Here is a 13,915-nt window from a genome sequence, read left to right on the forward strand (position 1 = left end):
ATCTGGGCCAGGGGATTTGGTAGCATTTAGTTTATCAATGGCTGCCAGAACTTCTTCGTCTACCACTATCTTCACTAGTTCCTCGGATTCGCCTCCTAAGAAGTTTGGTTCAGGTGCAGGAATTTTCCTCACCTCCTCTTGGGTGAAGACAGATGCAAAGAATTCATTCAGCTTCTCTGCAATCTCCCTGTCATCTTTTAGCACACCCTTTGTTCCTTTGTCATCTAATGGGCCTACTGCTTCCCTTGCTGGCTTCCTACTTTTGATATACTTGAAGAACTGTTTGTTGCTGGTCTTGATGTTCGCAGCCATGCGTTCCTCATAATCCTTTTTTGCCTCCCTTACCACTGACTTGCTTCTCTTTTGCCACCATTTGTGTTCCCTCTCATATTCTTCATCAGTCAAACTGGACTTCCATTTTCTAAAAGACATTTTCTTTTTTCTGATAATTTCCTCAACCTCTCTTGTTAACCATGGTGGCTTTCTTTTGGACTGGGTGCTGCCTTTTCTAACCTGTGGAACACATTCCAGCTGAGCTTTTATTACTGTGTTTTTAAATAACCTCCAAGCATCCTGGACAGTTTTGACTCTCTTGATTTTCCCTTTCAGCTTCCTGCGCACTATCCCCCTCATCTTTGAGAAATTTCCCTTTCTGAAGGCGAATGTAACTACATTAGTAGTTGTCACTTGTTCACATGCAGAGATACTGAATCTGACAGCATTGTGGTCGCTGTTCCCTATCAGCTCAACAACACTGACTTCCTGCACCAGGTCCTGGGTCCCACATAGAATTAGATCTAGGATCACCTCTCCCCTGGTTGGTTCCACAACCATCTGCTCTAAGCCACAGTCATTTAGCAAATCCAGGAATGTTCTCTCTTTACTATGACCTGAACATGCATTTTTCCAGTTTATATGGGGATAGTTAAAATCGTCCATTACCACTACATTTTTGTTTTTGTTGGCCTCTCTAATTTCTTTTTCCATCTCAGAATCCTTTTGTGCACTTTGGTCAGTGGAACGATAATATATTCCTAATATTAAACTGTCCTTCACACCTGGTATTGATATCTACAGTGATTTTGTAGGGGAACCAGTTCCCCTTGCATTGTCTATTTTATGTGACACTATGTTCTCTTTTATGTAAAGGGCAACTCCACCCCCAATGCGCCCTGTCCTATCCTTCCTATAGAGCCTGTAGCCTGGTATAACAGCATCCCACTGGTTCTCCTCATTCCACCATGTCTCTGTAATGCCCACTATATCAGAGTCCTCCTTCAAAACTCTGTACTCCAGCTCCCCCATTTTAGGTCGAAGGCTTCTACTATTAGCATAGAGACACCTGTATACCCTGTCTCTGTCCTTAACCTGGGATTTATGTGCTTTACCCTCAGGTCTTTTGTAGACACTTGTCACATGCACATTGCTATGTTCCTTGCTTGTATGTAGTTGATTTAGAAAAACCTCCCTCTCTGTCTGCATCCCCATAGATACTGTATTCTGAACCGAAGTCACCTCAGCTCCTGTCGGCTTTCCCCCAGGACTCAGTTTAAAAACTGTTCTGCCACCTTTTTAATGTTGAGCGCCAGCAGCCTGGTTCCTCTTTGGTTAAGATGAAGCCCGTCCCTTTTGTACAGGCCTGCCTTGTCCCAAAAGGTTCCCCAGTTCTTGACAAATCTGAAACCCTCTGCCTTACACCACCTTCTCATCCACGCATTGAGACCCTGTATCTCCGCTTGCCTAGCTCACCCTGCGCGTGGAACAGGTAGCATTTCGGAGAATGCCACCTTGGAGGTCCTGGACTTCAACCTGTTACCTAGCAGCCTAAATTTAGCTTCCAGAACCTCCCGGCTACATTTCCCAATGTCGTTGGTGCCAATGTGGACCACAACTACTGACTCCACAACCAGCACTGTCTAAAAGCCTATCTAGACAAAGCGTGACATCCGCAACCTTTGCACCAGGCAGGCAAGTCACCATGCGGTCATCACGCCTCTCACAAACCCAACTCTCTACATTTCTAATGATTGAATCACCCACTATGAGGAGCCCCCCGCCTCCCCGAGGGGTATCCTCAGTGCGAGAGGATATCTGACCACCAGCTAAGGAAGGGGTCCCATCTAAGGGAGCATCTTCCCCCACCTCAGACTGGCACCCTCCGTCTCCAAGACCTTCATTCTCCATGACATCTGAAGAGATGTCACCTTGGGAGTGGGACCCGGCTGTTAGGTCCCTAAAAGCCTCGTCTGTCACCCTCTCTGCCTCTTTCAGCTTCTCCAGGTCTGCCACCTTGGCTTCAAGAGAACGTACACGTTCCTTGAGTGCCAGGAGCTCATTGCAGCGAGGGCACACCCACAACTTCTGTCCTAGTGGAAGATAGTCGTACATGTGACACTCCGTGAAAAACACTGGAAAGCCCCCATCCCCCTGCTGGCTTCCTGCCTTCATATCTGATTTTGTTTAGATATTTAAATATTAAGCTTTTAGTCACTGCCCCCCTGGAGCTATCTGTACCTACTATCCCTCAAGAAATGTCCTTATTAATTTAAAAGAAAAACACAAAAACACCAAAAAAAGTGCGCCGTTAGGTGCATGCCGCTGGTTCCAGAGACTGAACTAAAGACTGACTGACTCACCTCTCAGTAGCCCCACCTCTCAGCTGCCCAGGACAAAGAGGAACCTCTGTTAACCCCTTTTAAGCCCCACCTCTCAGCAGCTTCAGCTCTCAGCAGCCTTACAAGGAGAAAAAGAGATAACCCCTGCTAACCCCTGTTAAAATACACGGTTTTAAAAGATGTGGCTTTGAGAAAAGCCCTCCAAAATGAACACCAGAACTCACTCTGCTCTTCCTGGCCCAGTCTTCTTCTCCACTGCTACTCCTCTCTGCTGGTTCCAGAGACTGAACTAAAGACTGACTGACTCACCTCTCAGGAGCCCCACCTCAGAAGCCCCATCAAACGCAAGGGTAGGCCCGCATAGAGCGAGTTACAGTAGAATAACCTAGAGGTGACCATTGCATGGATCACAGTGGCTAGGTCCACTTGGGAGAGGAAGGAGGCCAGCTGCCGGGCCTGTTGGAGATGGAAAAACGCAGCCCGGGTTATATGGGCCACCTGGGTCTCCAATGAAAGCGCCGAATCCAGGTGGACCCCCAGGCCGTGAATGGAGGAGGTTGGTGCCAATGAGACCCCCTCCAACACCGGTGGCTGAAAATCCCCAACCCCCCACTCACAGCCCAGCCAAAAGATCTCCGTCTTCAATGGATTCAGTTTTAACCTGCTCTGCTGCAACCAACCAGCAACCGCTTCTAAACAATGCTGTAGAGCTGCAGGAGTGGCGACCGCTCCCCCCTCTATCAACAGAATGAGCTGAGTGTCATCAGCATACTGGTGACAGATCAGCCCAAAGCTCCGCACCAACTGAGCAAGCGGTCGCATATAGATGTTAAATAACAACGGGGATAATAGCGCCCTCTGAGGTACACCACAATGAAGCGGGCACTTCTGGGAGGCTTGGTCCCTGTACCACACTTGCTGACTCCGGTCCTGGAGAAACAAGACAATCTACTGAAGGACAGTGCCCCGCACCCTGGAAGCGGCCAGGCAGTGGGCCAAAAGATTGTGGTCAACCACGTCAAACACTGCGGTAAGGTCTAATAATACCAGCAGTGCCGATCCGCCTCGGTCAAGCTGCATATGGAGCGTGTCTGTGACAGCGATGAGAACAGTCTCCATCCCATGCCCAGCACGGAAGCCGGACTAAAAGGGATCGAAAGCCAATGTATCATCCAGGAAGCCCTGAAGCTGCTCCAACACCACTCTCTCAATCACCTTCCCCAGAAATGAAAGATTCGAAATGAGGTGGTAATTGACCAGATTTCCAGGATCTAACAATGGTCTTTTCAAGAGTGGGCAGACCACTGCCTCCTTCAACCCACCTGAAAAGACTCCTTGCTCGAGGGAGCCATTGATGATATTCAACAGGTGGGGTCGCAACTCTCCCCGGCAAGCTTTAATAAGATAGGAGGGGCACAGATCCAGAGGACAAGTAGTAGGTCTAACAGTAGCCAGGACCCTGTTAACAGTGGCTTCAGAGAGCAGGGAAAACTGGGCCAAACAAGGGCCAGAAGACGGCAAGGGAGCCTCTAGTTCACTAATTGTAGTCAAAGTGGTGGGAAGGTCCTGGTGGAGCAACACAACTTCATCTGCAAAAAAGCTCTCACAGCTAATAGCCAATTGATAGTTTGTGAAACCCTCAGATAATGAGGTCAAAGACCGAATCGTATGAAATAATTATGCCGGGCGAGAGCTAGCAGACGTGAGAGAGGAGGAAAAGAAAACTCTCTTTGCCTCCTTTGTCACCACCTCATAGGCTTTCATAAACGTCCTATAAGATGCTTGCGCAGCTCCATCATGAGATTTCCTCCACATTCGCTCTAGATGTCTGAGCTCCTGTTTCATGTGGCATAGCTCCTCAGTATACCATGGAGCCAGCCAAGAACGGGGGCGCAGAGGATGCTGGAGAGCAACAACCTTGATGGCATTGGATAGCCGGGAATTCCAGTCTTTCACCTGCTCATCAAGTGTGCCGGCAGGTTCAGGATCCTGCATAGCATTCAGGAAGCCAATCAGATCCATAAGTCTCCATGGGCGGACATAAATCAGCCTGTTGCCTAGACAGGGGTTCAGCAGGTCCATCCGAACCTTCAGGGCATAATGGTCAGATCACGGCACTCTACTAGTAGAGGATACGACCATATCAACCCCTGACCCAAATGCAGAGTGTGACCGGCCTCATGAGTGAGGCCAGAACTTACTAAGGAGAGACCCAGTGCTGCCATGGACGACACCAGGTCCACAGCCACTGTACATGAGGTGGTGTCGACATGGACGTTGAAATCACCCAAGACAGTAAGTCTGGGGAACCGCAACACCCGGTCGGCTACCACCTCCAGTAGCCATAGCAGGCCGTCCCCTCGTTCACTAGGCGACTAGTACACCAGGAGGACGGCCAACCTCTCCAAAGCCAGCCACTCTAGGCCGACACACTCCATACCGGTGATCTCCGGGACAGGGACAGCCCTAAAGGGGATAGAATCACTGATGAACATTGCTACACCGCCTCCCCCCCCGGCCCTGTGTTCATGACTGGTGGAGGCATGCAAAACCTGGTGGCGCGACCTCGAGTACTGCGACCTCGCCCAAGGCGACAGTCTCGCCTTCACGCATCCAGGTTTCGGTGACACAGGCCAGGTCCATCTGCTGATCTCCAAGGAAGTCGCGGAGTATTGCAGTCTTATTATTTATGGACCTGGCATTTATCAACACCAGAGATGAAGCAGGGTACCTCTGAACCCTACCACCTTCGTTCCATGGGATAGGTTGGAGGTCAAAAGGCGAACGAACATATCCATATCTCATCTGTCTTCTCTCATATGGCCTCCGCCTACCGTCATATTTACCCCGTCCCATTAGTACCGGGATTATAGACTGGCAGCATTTAGTTTATGGATGGTATTTCACTCGCCTACCTTCTGTATGCATTTTTGCACAGTTGTATATTTGTATGCTGCCATGAGTGTATCTATATAGTGAAATAGGAATGATCATTTCCATAATACTTTTTATTAATTTCCTTCTTTAAAAAAACACATTGAACATAAAACATACATGAAACCATTGAAACACATAAGACATCAATAAATATTAACATGTAACAAATGACCCACATTTACAGTTACCCAAACATAATCTATCCTACCCCAACTACCCATAACAATAACATATAATTCAATACATCTAAATCAAATCAGTTACTTCACTATTCTTTGGTAATTTAAATAAATTTCTTTTCTTCTCTAGGCCCTTTCAATATCCCATAATCATGGTTTTATCCCTTTTATTGTGATGTAACTGCCCAATATTTATTGCTTTGGACTTCCCCTGTTAAGTGACTGAATCCATATTTATTTTTCCCTTAATAAAGGTATACAATTTATTTTATAATACAACTTTTTTGCAGATTAACTTATTGCAATATAATTTTGTAAACCATTTCATATTATATATTCTTCAATCATCTTATCCTTTGAACTCTTTTCTAGATATATAATTAGCTTTCCCCAAGTTTTCAAAAACTTTTCTTGTGGGAGTTCTTTCAATCTCATCGATAGTCTGTCCATATTTAGGTATTCTATAACTTGGGTCATCCATTCTTCTTTTGTTGGTTCATTCTTCCATACTTTGGCTATCCTCATCCTTGCAGCTGTAGATATATATATAAAAATAAATCAATATTAAGGTCCGGAATTTTCTTTATTCCTAATCCTAAAAGATATATTTCTGGAGTTAGTTCAAATGATACCTTTGTTATCTTTTTCATTGTTGTGTGTATTTCTTTCCAGAATTTTTTGATTTCAGGACAAGTCCACCCCATGTGTAATAATGTTCCAGTCTCTTTCTTGCATTTCCAACATAATGATGAGTGGTCTGGATATATTTTTGCTAACTGATAGGGTGTTAAATACCATCTGTGTAAGAGTTTCAGGAAATTTTCCCTTAGTTCTAAGCTGGCGGAGAATTTACTGTGTATTTTAAAAGATTCCTCCCAGTCTTGATACTGTATATCATGTTTGAAATCTTTTGCCCAACTAATCATAACTTCCTTCACATTTTCTTTCTCTGTTTGTAGTAATATAAGGAGTTTATATAGTCTGTGTCTAGCTCAGTATTTTGCTTGTTTATTTCCATGTATTTTTTATCTATTATCAGCTGTTGTCTTATCTGGTCATATGTAAACCAATGGCATTCTGCTTCTCCTATCTTAATATTTTCTCTAATTTTAAGTTGTGTTTCTTGATTATTCCATAGTAATATTTCTTTGTAGGTTAGCCATGGTTTATTATGTGCATTTTGAACACTTTGACAACTCTCTGTCCTTGATACCCAGTGTGGAGTTTTGCTGTAAAAGTTGTATTTATATCTTTCCCAGATTGTTATTAAAGCTCTCCTTATTATATACATTGTGTCAAATTACCTTTAATATTGGGCCATAAATATTCATGCCAGCCCGATATTTTGTTGAACCCTTCTAAATTAAGGAGTTCCTCGTTTTCCAAAGTAATCCATTCTTTGATCCATGTCAGGGCTGCAGCATCATGATATGTCTGTAAGTCTGGGAGGAGAATCCTCCTTTAATTTTAGATTCTATTAAAGATGTGTATTTAATTCTGTGCCTTTTATTACTCCAAACGAAATTCAATAAGTCTCGTTTCCATTTTACGATTGTACCTTTATGAGTTACTATGGGCAAGTTTAGAAATAAAAATAATATTTTAGGCAGTATCATAGTTTTAATTAATTCAATTTTTCCTGAAATTGACATCTTAATATTCTCCCATTTTTTCAAATAATTTTTAATCTCAATCCATGTTTTCTCGTAATTGTTTTTGAAAATATGCTTGTTATTACTCTATTATATCACACCTAAGTATTTAACTTTCTTTTCATATTGTAGCCCAGATGCTGTAATTATCTTTTCCCTTTCTTGCTGTGTCATATTGAACAGAAGCAACTTAGTTTTATTTTTGTTCACCTTAAAACCTGCTTGATTTCCAAAATCCTCTATAATTTTTATTGTAGGAATCAAATGGTCAGTAGGATTATCTATAAATAGAATTAAATCATCGGCATAAGCTTTTAATTTTATTTTTGTGCTTTTAGTCTTGATACCATTGAAACTATTTTCTTTTCTTAGTTTATTTAGCAGTACTTCTAATACCAGATTGAAAATTAATGGGGACAAGGGGCATCCCTGCCGTGTGCCTTTTTGAATGTTAAATGTGTTAGTTAATTCTCCATTTATGTTTAGGCGTGCTGTTTGTTTTTCGTAAATACTTTTAATTACTGTTAGGAAATTTCCCTCTAACCCCATTTGAGTAATAGATTCCTTGATGAATGTCCAATTAATATTATCAAAGGCCTTTTCTGCATCGATAAAAGTTAAAGCACATTTTACATTTGGAGATCTATCTAAATATTCAATTGCATTTACCACTGTTCTTATATTACTAGTAATTTGCCTGTTTTTAATAAATCCTGTTTGATCATTTTTAATATAGTAATGAATAATTTCTTGAATCCTTGTTGCCCATATAGATGAGAAAATTTTATAATCAACATTTGTTAGAGATATTGGTCGAAAATTCTCTACTGTCAAATTATGTTCTGTTGTTTTGGGTAGTAAAGTTATTATTGCATGTCTCCAGGAATCTGGTATCCTTCCAGTATTTAAAATATTGTTACTCACCTCTTTTAATTTAGGACTTAAAATTTCTTGAAATATCTTGTAATATTTGGCTGTAAATCCATCTGGTCCTGGTGCTTTGTTTAATTTGGATGTGAAATAGGAATGATCAGTGCATTTCGTATATAGACTTCTAGCACTGCGTTTTTATATCTTTTCGCACTTTGATACATATTTGCACAGTCTATCCTTCAGCATGATCATTCAGCAGCTCAAGGTACGGTGGCCTGATTTTTTCTGATACAAACTTTCACCATGGTTTGAGGGGTAAGTGGGCTGTAATAGATTCTTTATTCTTTGTCTCTTAAGTATGATGTTCAGTCTTCTGCATTTGGTGAGAGGGATAATGTTTGTATGTCCCTCTCCAAGTTTTCTTTACAAAGTTGATGGATTTCCATTATGTGTGACTAAAAATGTGCCTTCCATGGAGATAAATCACTATTGGTAGCCAAGTTTGTCTGTCTGTAGCAGTAGAAAAGAGCATGAGCCCAGTGGCACCTTAAAGACTAAGCAAATTTCTTGAACAGTATGAGTTTCATGAGTCACAGCTCACTTTATTGGTGACTCACTGATGCATTGAATATGGGGACTGATTTCTACAGACTGAAATGAAATTGCCCAATTTGTTTTTCTTAGGAATAGCTACAGAATTCATACTATCCCAATCTGCCCCTGTGTTAAAAGCTAACTCCTGCATGTCTCAGAAAGCAGTTCATATGAGTGGGAATCAAGGCACTAGACAAGGTGGAACATGCTAGGTGGATTTCGCAACTGTGGTGGCTAAATGGAACCTCCATGTTCAGAGGCCATGTACCCTATGAATAAATTGGCAGAAGACCCAAATGGCTGTTCTTGTTGCTCTAATTGCAAGTGTTAGAGTGCCCCTTTCCATGAGTAAAAGCAAGACTAATTTTAAAAAGTGTGATATGTTCAGAGTCTAATGCATTTCAAAAATCCTCCTTCATGAGTACTGTACATACATAAACCAAAATAATGTTAAAATACACCTGCAAAACTTGCACAGGTTGATCAATGCCTGCTTACAAATTGTTCATAGTATATCAAAATAAATTTAAATGCATAGGGTTTGGGGGTGGGGAGTTTCAGTTTAAGAAAGTATGTGTGAAAAGGTGTCAATACTACTGAAGGTAATGACTGAGAAGTCTTGGACCTTAAAGGGCAAGATCATTGCTGACTTTATAAATGTTGCACATAAGTGCATGTTAAAGTAGGTTCATGTGTGTAAATGGGTTTTGGTATGCTCTGATTTCTTGCATGTTTTGAAAGTAACTGGAGAGCATGTCTTTGCAGCCTGGCGTATGCTCTAACAGATGCCAATATCTACTGGTACTTTTGCATAAATCATGACTAAAATGATGATCAAAAGCCAGTCTACAGTCCATTAATTATTTTTTTGTTTGGTTAACAAACAGTATATTTTAATTTGCAACCTTTATCACTTCATTGGGTAAAGACACTTGCCAGGCAGATAGATATAAGGGTTTAACTAATATGAACTGCATATTGGATTGGATTTTGGATTTTTAATTTCTATACTGCCCTCCCCCGAAGGGCTCAGGGCATTGTATAACCATATAGAACAAACAATAAACATAACAACTCAATGATAGTAGTCATAACATCAAATAACAACAATAGTAACAATATCACTAAATCATACAATATAAGCAATGTAATGACATTTCATAACAGGATTCGATCAATACAACAACCTTCCATAACATTACAATATCATACTGTCGCAATATCATAATATTTTAGGACCACAAAAAAACCTTCAAAATTAATAGCATCAAACATTATAATAATCAGATAATGACAACATCACAACCAACATAATAACAATACAATAAAGAGAAAACCAAGATGGCGACATCCTATCCAATTTCCTGCAATCTAAAAAAGGACCTAAGACTAAAAGATAAACCACCCTAACTACACTACCCAAATACAGTTCCTACTAGATATCCTGGAAATCCCAACTCTGCCTAAGAACAGCCTAAAAGAAACAAAAAAACAACAGCACAACTAGGAACTAGCATCTCACTAACAGACCCAAAAATAATCCCAACAATTATCCCCACTATATTAAACTAAACTAAATCTAATGAATCTACTAATCATCAATTATTTTGAAAAACAATGTTCAACAAACTTGAAGAGCAGCCATTTTCAGCATCTTTGCCAGGGAGCTACCTTTGCCGTTGCCATGTTGTTTTCTCTGGGCACGCCTCACTCTCGCCGTCAGGCCCAGAATTCCACATGTGTAGCTCCTTGGATTATATGGAGGTCCCTGCCACAGACCCCCACCATCGTCCAAGCACCTCCGGGGTTGGAACAAAACGTTGTCTATCACGGCATGTTTACAAGAGTCTCCATACAGGTTTGCCCAGTCCGCTGCTGTCCGTGGGTCTCGGGCGTAGCTAAGGGGTCTCTGCTACTGACCCTCTTCACTGAGGGGTCCCTGCCACTGACCCCACTCACCTGATGTGTTCAAAGAATTCCACGGCATCCTCCTGCCCAGCATTGCACCGTCCAAACCGCTGCCTGCTGGATCGAACGCTGCCTGCAGCTGTTTTGTTGGCAAGCCAACTTCCTCCCCTTGGGCTCAAAGGTGAAGAATTTTGTTCCATCCACTTGAGAGATGCTGCATTCTCATTTTTCCAGGGAATAGATTTTTTGCCTCCTGCCTCTGCGTTCTCTCTTCCAATCAGCGGCCGCACCCTTGCATGCTCGGCCTTCGCACCGGCGGCTCACCAGCCTCCCTCCCTCTTGCAAATCTTGTCAAACACACAGCCCTATAAGGTGGGCTTTGTATCAATGTAGGTAACATGACATTGTGTTCTTGCAATTTGGAAAACACTAAAGAACCCAGATTGTTTCTTAAAATTTATTTTCATTGACAAGACTGCATCTCAAGTGGTTTATTAACTGCCTCAAGTAAGATTTTGGAGAAGTATGATAATGTTCTAAATACTGATAGGAAAAAAATAACCAGAAGGAAAATGGAGATAGCATGAAAATGGAAGGCCATTGGGTTCAATGTGCACCAGGAGAAAGTGATTGGAAAGTAGAGTTGAAATTCAGAAATATCTCTATGATCAGACTGCCCAAGGCTCTTTGGTTTTGTATAAGTTGCTTTTGTGCTTCCTTGATATGATACTGTAAGAGGATGGGAGAAAGCATAGAACTGGCAGTGCTGGCGGTTGCGTCTAGGTTCAGAGTTTTTTTTGCTTAATTTTAAGTTAACTGTTTGACTGTTATTCCCTATTCTGTTGCAATTGGAGACCCGGTAGAGATGCTCATGATCGAACTCTTGTGTTAGCTTGACTACAGTTAGTGCTGAAAGTATAGCTTGGAATATCTCCTGCAGTTTAAGTTCCAGGTGCTTTTAGTGTAGCATATAAATTCTGAAGAACTAACACAGCCATAAAAAGGGGCTGTCATCTCAGTCATTGACTTTGGAGTCGAAATACTTGCTGTGAAGCTGCGCATTACAAGGGTCACTGCCTTGTTGGTGCCTGTTAATAGCTGTGTATAATGGCTGAAAGAGGGCTCTGAGACCTGTTTCCCAGAACGCAAAGATTTACATGTACAATTTACTGAAAATCCCACTAATTAAAGCAGCGAGCTCATGCCAACTGCACTCAGGGAATGGATGCTCTTTTCAGTTCTGCATGCAGAGGTGCCACTTGCTCACTGGTGCTCGTTGTGAAATATTGATTGAAAGTAATGAATCATGAGATCATTACATAGAACACCCATCATGTTAAAGTAGAGTGTCTGCCTATATGTTCAATAACCTCAGAGATAAAAGGGTCCATGTGTGTTTAAAGTTGTTGATGTAGTTTTGATGTCATGGATTGTGAAGATGTGGGAAACAGGACTTGCTCAAGGACCCTTATTGGCCGGATGAAGAGATGGAGAGGGGGCTTTGTGCAAGTGGGAAGCAATGTAGGAACTTTGGTAAAAAAAAACCCAAAACCCCTAAGCTTGATCCACCCCAGACATTGTCCGCCCCAGACGTTGACTTTTCCAGTTGGCCTGAGGGGCCAAGAAACAACCACGCCTACAGGGCCCTAACACCACTTCCAGTGGGACCCCCAGTACCACTGGTAGTGCTGCTGGTGCCACTTGTGCCAGCCACTGCGAGTCATATATGCTGAGACCAGACCAGCACAAGAGCAGCATCCGACCCCTCCTTAACACTCTCCACAAAAATAGTCATTGCTGGGGTCCCCCACAGTCCCCTTCTGGCCATTTTCGCCCCTGCTAAAGGAATGCTTCCGATTAGTGGATCTACAGCAGCTGTGGGAACCCCAAGCAGGACCTCCTCCTCCATTTCTGCTTAACTTTAAATGCCAAGTTCCATAAATTGTAATTAAAAAACCCAGTTGTCAGAGATGACCAAGAACGAACTGTTGTTTTCCTCAACCATATGCCTGGTGAAACATCTCTGTCTTGCCTGAGGAACTGAACAAAGCCCCTCAGAGCCCGGGTCTCTTCAGGCAGAGTTCCACGAGGTTTCGTGTAGATATTAGTCTGTGTGGGTCAGTTTTCTATAGACTCTGTGGTCCAATTGTAGGCTTGTTTTGTGGATGACCAAGATATCCAGAAATGGCAGTTTCCCATCTTCTTCCATGGTGAATTGAATGTTAGGGTAAATGCTGTTACCGTAAGGTAGTCCAGAAATTTGATCTCCCCCTTGCCAAATGAGTTGTTGAATGTGCAAATAAGGAACTGGGAACCAGCTTCAACCTCATGCCGACCATGAAGGAATAGAATGTATTATGTGTTTTTTTTTTAGCAGTTCATAGCATTTGGCATCAAGGAAACATCGGTTGGTTTCTCCCCCTTCCTGAAGCACTGTTGGCTAGCTTAAATGTGTTCAAAAACATCCTCTGTACATTCTCTTTTAGCTTTAGAAGATCACTATGTTTGAATGGAATGGCCTGTTCTATCAATGCAGCTTGCTTTCTCTTGTTGATTTGAAGGAATTTGCATGACAAGGGCCAATTACTTTAAACAACTTTTTCTATTGCTCTAACCGCCTCCGGACATTCAATATAACAACTCTTTCCTTCCCAGTAGAAAGACAGTAAAACCAATGAGCCACACTCTGCTGACTGTTCCATGTGGCACAAAGGGATGGATGGGATGGTGCAGTAATTTGCATAATAATGCTTCTGAGAATGTGCAGGAATTCACATATTACCAGAACTGTTGTGACTGAGGTGTAGCCCTTGTGGCTTCCATGTTGCATAGGCCTCTATAATCAGCATGTCTTGTTTACCCTTGTACCAGACTTATGAAAGTCTGTACAGGGTGGGGGATAGGTTCTTGCTGAAACAACTTGCGCCAATGAACCAGGGTGACTCTTAGAAAGATGTTTATGGTTAAAATGAACGATGATTTAGCAATGTTGTCTGAGCCTGAGACCCAGAGTGCTTTCCCACATGCTGAATAATGCACTTTCAATCCACTTTTAATGTACTCTGTGGTTGGATTTTACTGCGTGAAATGGCAAAATCAAACAATTGCAAACTACTGTTAAAGTGTATTTGAAGTGCATTATTCAGCTTGTGTGAAA

At 42.3% G+C, this 13,915-nt stretch overlaps 1 protein-coding gene across 1 annotated transcript in view; it reads left to right on the forward strand.

Annotated features, from left to right (window-relative positions):
- GPC3 (glypican 3) overlaps positions 1-13,915 on the forward strand; it is a 297,585-nt gene that overhangs the window by 98,813 nt on the left and 184,857 nt on the right. The window lies entirely within an intron of this gene.

This window comes from Sphaerodactylus townsendi, linkage group LG13, assembly GCF_021028975.2.
Source record: "Sphaerodactylus townsendi isolate TG3544 linkage group LG13, MPM_Stown_v2.3, whole genome shotgun sequence".
NCBI classification, from domain to species: Eukaryota; Metazoa; Chordata; class Lepidosauria; order Squamata; family Sphaerodactylidae; genus Sphaerodactylus; species Sphaerodactylus townsendi.